Genomic DNA, 6720 nt, shown 5'->3' with positions numbered 1-6720 from the left:
TATATTATATATATATATACATATATACTATATATATATATATATAATATATATATTTATATATATATATATATATATATAATATATTATATATTTATTATTATATAAATATTATAATATATATATATATTATATATTAATAATATTTATAATATATATTTTATATATATAAAAATCTATATTTTGTATATACATATAAATTTGCATAACAAGAAATTGTTTAGGGAATTTAGTTTTCAATTTAACTAAAATTTATTTATCAGTTTGTTAGTTTTTTTTCTTCTACGCTTTCAGAGTGGCAATTGACAAAACCTTATGACTTCCTGTAGCTGCAGTCAGCAACATGCAGCTCACTGCTCCATATGCAGGAACATTTCAATATAATGGATGGCTCAATTGGATTTCAGCTTATTAGTGTCCGTGGGTGTGGCTGTGTCTCATTCATCTGGGGCATTATTTCTCCATGTACTGTCCTCTGTTTAATCTCACTGAGACAAGACAAAGGGTCAATGTTCCCGACAAGCTTCCTATTGATTTGGTGCTGACACGGTGCGTGCTGGCAGCTGCGTGACGTACAACCAGCAGGAGAGAAAAATTAGGTGCGAGTGACACAAACATGATTTTTTGAATTAAAGGCACTGGGGTTGCTTTTGTGTCACAATTGCTGAGATATAGCAGAAATCTTCATGTTGTGTATCCTTTTGTGTACATATTGGTTACCAACTTTCTTTTTTTTTTTTAAACCTGTGGTTAACATGGTTTATTAAAGAGGTAATATTATTTTTCGTACTTGGGGGGTCACTAGACTAGATAGATTAGAGGGGATTAGAACAATTTTGTCTAGAGCTCATTTCAAATATTCAAAAGAAAATGCAACTTGGGAAGCTGAAATACTAACACACAGTTACTTGACACACTACTGGCTGGCATATGCAAGGCAGCCAATCAAGGAATGAGATTCATTTTCCTAGGCTCTGATTGGCTGTATTCCTAAGAGTGGAGATAATGAAGACTATGGACTAAGGTGCTCATTATATAGTATAGTCTTTTCTCAGTGTATTTCATGATATTCTATGGAATTTTGCAGTTAATTTTAGTGCTGTCACATATATATTTCCATTTGTTGTCCACCGGTGGACTTGTTAAAGCACCTTTTCTTTTCTTCTTTTTAACATTAATTTCAAATAAAAAAATTGTTCATGCCTAAAGATGATTAAAACACTCCAAACGCAAGCCTGATGTTTCAAAAACATTCACCTTAGTTTGTTTTCTATGTTTTCCATGTCAACCTGTTAATATTTTTGCTTGTTTTCATCTGTCTCTAAGTATCTTCACCCTCTCAGATTACGTATCACCATGGAGACGTAGGCAAAGGAGAGGGGGGCGTTATATTTGATTAAAATGTGGATAAAATATTGCTGGTGGCGTTCCATCATTCACTATTTTAATACGTCTGGAGTCTCCCCTCCTGTCGTTCACGTCTTTTTTTTTTTTTCTTCCTGATGTCTCCGTCTCATCCCACTTTCTGCACAGTTTTCATTGCCAGGTTGCCACGTTGGACTTAAACCTCCAGTCTCCTTCTGTTGTACCCTCTTCTGTCTCATCATCTTGTTTTCAGATCACTGAGATAAATATAGATGCTGCTCGTCCAGTTAATGAAATCCACCGGAGGCAAACGTGACTCGTTTAACCTGAGTGATAACGAAGGAGTCGGCTCTATCCATCATGTGTGCACACAAACACACATGAACAAGATCTTAGTGCTGATTAACTTCTTTGATTTGTAATAAAACATGGATGTTTCTAGGGTTGCTCTGGTCATTTTAAACCCATGGCCTTTATTGGTTCTGTTTTGAAATTGTTTTAATGTTAAACTTACTGGTTTATCTGTTTGTTGTTTAGGAATTAATGGAACAGAAATTTTAATTTAATTTAATAAGCCATTTTATTTAAAATGCATCTTTTAAGAGTAAGATAATCTAGTGAATAGCTCCATAAATTGTAGTAGTTTGCTGTAAAGTGCATTAAATGCTTAAGTAGACACAAGTACACATGGATATTAGTCAGCAGTGCACCTTGTAGGACTTTTTATGCTCCATTTCCATAATACTCTGTTTAATCCTATTTCCAGCAGCCTGAGTAATATGTTCTTAAGAAGTTTAGCTTTTTCATACCTCACTGGTGCAGCACAACTTCCCAGAAAACGGCGACATTTTTCACAAAAAGAATTTCAAAGTCCAGGGTTCTATCTCAGACCTTCCTTGTTAGACATCAATCAATTTATTTCTGCTTAATTTCCCCCGTTTCCTCTTTTGGAGTTGCAGTAGTAAGCCAGACTTATCGTCTACGCCGGCTGATTTCATATCCTGTATGGACTACTGCTTTTGTGTACACACGCGCCTCATTTTCTGTGAGTAACCTGATCACCATGGACGTTGTTTAGAAGCAAAAAGTTAATTATCTAAGAAAAAACAAATGTTACTGCAATTATTTATTTTCATGCATCCTTTCTGAGTAAGATTCACGCAGTAGGCAAACATTTCTCCTACATGTTCATTCACTTGGCAGTAGTAGCAACTTTGTTTTTTTTCTTTTTTGTTGTTGTTCATATTTGAATTAAACAACAGATTATATCATCACAGGTGTAACATTTATTTTAGGTAGTTTTGCCAGTTCAGTTGAAATCAGTTTAACAGTAGACCAACCCTAACACAACTACTGCATGAATTACTAATACAAAGCATTTTAGTGACACGGTGGTTAAAAAGAGTGAAGTGTTAATGCCTCCAAAGTTTTATTTTTTAAATCACAGTTCTGATCACATGCGGCCAGTCGTGATGTAAAGAGACACTGCGCTGGATATGCTATGCATTTAATTTCCTGGATAGACTGCCAGTTTGTTAGGTTGCTATCGAGCTTCTGCCACGACGATAAGTATCTTTGTACTGCAACAGCAAACCGAGTCAGAATGAGAATGGTGCTGTATGTGATTTTGTTTATTCGCATTGAGACATGCATTGAGGAAAGAACCAAAAACTAAACCTCCATTACAAAACACACAAGGCAGACATTCTTTTGTTGATGAAAGACATATATTACAGAATCATAGCGCGGGATTTTTGTTAAATGCTCACATTTATGCTCAACCAAAGCAAATACACACACACAAAGAGACTGGGTCATTGAACATCTGCCTCCCAGACCCATGTCTATGCTTCCAAGCCAGGTGCAAACGGATAAACAGTTCTGTCAGGATCTCATTACAACCCCTGAAACCAAACAAAAAGAGTCTTATTTCTGTCTTATTTTCAGCAGCTCTTGTAAACCATCGTTGTTGTTTTGTTTGGGTTTTTTTCTTCCCCTCTGCTTGTAGATGATCCTCTGGTTTATATAGCTACATGTTGTTGCCGTGATTGTTTGTTTACTTTTACTCACCCCAACACTCTATGAATAAATGAACCAGAACATCTTATGGTGAAGCTTGTGTGTCCTCTGTCCGGACACACGCAGTCATGGTAGCCAATGTTTTCTGAAGGTTAAAAATAATCACTTTTAGGCACATCAAGAGCAACTCAACAGACGTGTTGTTCTTCTGGTAGGTGTTGTAATGTTTTCAAATGTGACCACATGTCCAGTTGGTCATCTTTACCCCGAGGGGGTCAAGACTGACCCAGTGTTGTTTAGGTAGCAGGAGGAAGGAATTAGGACCGCAGCCCAGAGAGGGTCAGAGGTCAAACTGGAAGCAGCAAAACATGGATGTTAGGATCACTATCAGTAATTGCTTTGTCCCTCCTGAACCCAACTGCTTTTAGTATTATGTTTCAGAGCGTTTCTATTAGTCGTTGGTCTGGTTTTGCTTGCATTAATTTATGAGAATTCAATGTTTTTAATTATCTAAATAATTGTCTGTCTCCTGTAGTGACATCACTTCTTCTGGTTATAATGACAACTAAGAACTTTAGTATCTCTGATATTAAGAGGATGAAATTTAGCAAACACCACAATTTAAGAAGAAAAAAAGAAAGACATCTGTAATTTACTGGATAAATACGGGAAAATTCTGGCAAGCACAGCTGCCGGTATTTTACCGTAAATTACTTTCTTTTTGTTTTGTTTATTTTACAGCGCATTATTAAACTAGAATATTGTGATTTGAACCTCAGCATCAGCTCTGGGTTTTAATCATGATGTTCTTAAATGGTTGTATGACCATCCTTGACCAAATTCAATTTAATAATCAAATATCTACAAGTCAAAGTATTGAAGTTGGAGCAAAGTCGAGTCATTGGCGTTAAAGTCTAAGTTGAGTCCCAAGTTTTTTCTAATTCCAAGAAGCCAAGTCTAAAGTCATCAAACTCTTGAAGTAAGTCCCACGTTATCAAACTCAAACAACAAAATAAAATTGTAAAAATTGTAATCCTGATGAATTACAATGTAATTATGTACATCTTTAACGCTGTTATCTTTGGAGTTCATACATGGCACTATGCTAATTTTAATAAAATGTTGGATTAAGACTTGGTATCAGCGAATAATCTTTTCCAAATTGCACTGAAAAAGCACAATTTGGAAAATTAGAGGTTTAGCTACTATAGAGGTTTAGCACCAATCACATAGGTTTCATTAAATAAGGAAACGGAGGAATTAAACTTATTAAACTTATTTTCCACTTGTGTCATGTTTAGTCTCCAACATGAAATGAGTTTCACTAATCTAATAAGTCAACGAATTCACCCACTTCATTTGATTATACAGAAAATCATTAACATCCTGGAACATGGGGTCAATTGAGAAGTGAGTGTGCCGGAAATCTCTCTTATTTTTTCTTTTTGGTCCCACTACCAATGCAAGCACTCAGTGTGTGTGTGTGCGTGTGTGTGTGTGTGTTTGCTGTATAGCTTAAAAAAGCAGAGTGAGTAGCAGACCAGGGGAACTTTGATCAAATCAGTCTTGAAATGGGGGTCTGTCTAAACCAAAAGCAGATGAGAGGGATCGGCTTACATTGGCTGAGACTTGACTTGCAGCTCAGACTGTGTTTTCACATGTGTATCTCCGTAAGGCCTCTGCATGCGAGTTTTTGCCGGTTTTGGGTGAAAATGCTGCATCCATAGATTTTCCATCTCTTAAAACTCACCTAAACGGAGTCCGTGTGTGGCTAACACGCTAATTACCGCAACATACATGTCTGTGGTAATTAGTTTTCAGGAGTGTATTGCTTGTACTTGGAAAAAAAAAAGTGCTTATCTTTATTCCCTTTAAAAATGCCTGAGGCGAGGAATAAGACAAACATATTGGGAGGTAAAATCCCCCAAGCCTCCGTGTCAGAAATATCTGTGGTGAACAGCCCTCCGTGAAATGTCTCTGTGAAGTTAAATGCAAACCAATTACTATTACTAAGTCAACAATTCAAGAAAAATTCAGCCAGTAGAGAACATCCCCCGAGATGCTATCTCCAGGCTGAAAGGTCAACACAGACGAAAGAATGCATCAGAGAGGGAGAACGAGGTGGAAGTAGTAGCAACTGGCATAACATCTGCACGTGTGTACATACAACACACTAGGTGTATAAGTTTGCAAAATGGTGTCTCCGAATAACTGTTTTTGTTGTAGAATAACATCTGTAGTTTTGATCTTTTTGGTAGTGGACAAAGCAGCTGCCTGATAAACATCAGCACTAAAGCCAGACTAGCATAGCAAGCAGGCTGCCAACATGAGTACACTAACAGTGCGAGCAAACACACAATAAAAATAAAAACCAATATAGCCGCATAATTCCTCATGATTTATTTACGCTCATTCCCAAACTGCTACGACGTCTCGCGCAAACATTTAAATGGCCGAATATAAATCATTAAAATATGCCTCCACTGGCACTGATAGGCACTCAGACTGAGGAGAATCATATTATACAACTCGCCAAGTATAGATGCTATCACCACTGCGGAGTGTTATATTCCTTTCACACACACACAGTCTGCAGACCAAGGAGTATTATTAAACTTGCAGCTCAGGCCTAGACCTGATGACCACCTAACAAGATCAAGGTGTAGTTTTTCAAGTTAAGTTGTCATTTTAAAGGTAATTACTCCGAATTCAGTAAGGTTTGGCATAAAGAAAAGAGTATCTATGCAATTACACAACAACAAAAAGAAGTTTGGTAGCAGAAGCGGAGATCTTTATTGTAACTTTTGCTTTGTGAAGACAAAAAAATGTTTGGATACTGTTCCACGTTTTGCATTTACCTTTACTGCAAATATTCAAAAGCAATTTAGATGATTGTTACAATAACCATAGTAACAATATGTTGTTTTGTCTACAAAAGTAGTAACAGCTGATGTCTCTAAACCTGAACTATATTAACAAATTGCAGTCCTAAAACACAGATGGGTTAAAGAGGAGATGTTGTGGACACGCAACAGGAACGGTTTCGGATCTTTGCTGTTCTTTTTTGTTTTGCGGATTGACAAGATTTCAAACATTACCGCCTTTTATTTTCTCAGAGGAATCCTTTGTTCTGTGCTAGTTCGAAGTGACAATCCATAAGAATGAAATATTCTTAGACTCTGAGTGACAACGCATGTACCCGTCTTTGGTGTGAAAATATGACAAATAAAAGTCCCGAATGTCCATGAAAGAGTTTGAAAGTTGGAGCGTGGCAGACAGAGTGAGGATGCTGATGATACCTCTGTTCTATGGTGTAACATGAAAAACAGTAGCAAA

This window comes from Xiphophorus maculatus, chromosome 19 (assembly GCF_002775205.1).
Source record: "Xiphophorus maculatus strain JP 163 A chromosome 19, X_maculatus-5.0-male, whole genome shotgun sequence".
NCBI classification, from domain to species: Eukaryota; Metazoa; Chordata; class Actinopteri; order Cyprinodontiformes; family Poeciliidae; genus Xiphophorus; species Xiphophorus maculatus.
This window is presented reverse-complemented; position numbering follows the sequence as displayed.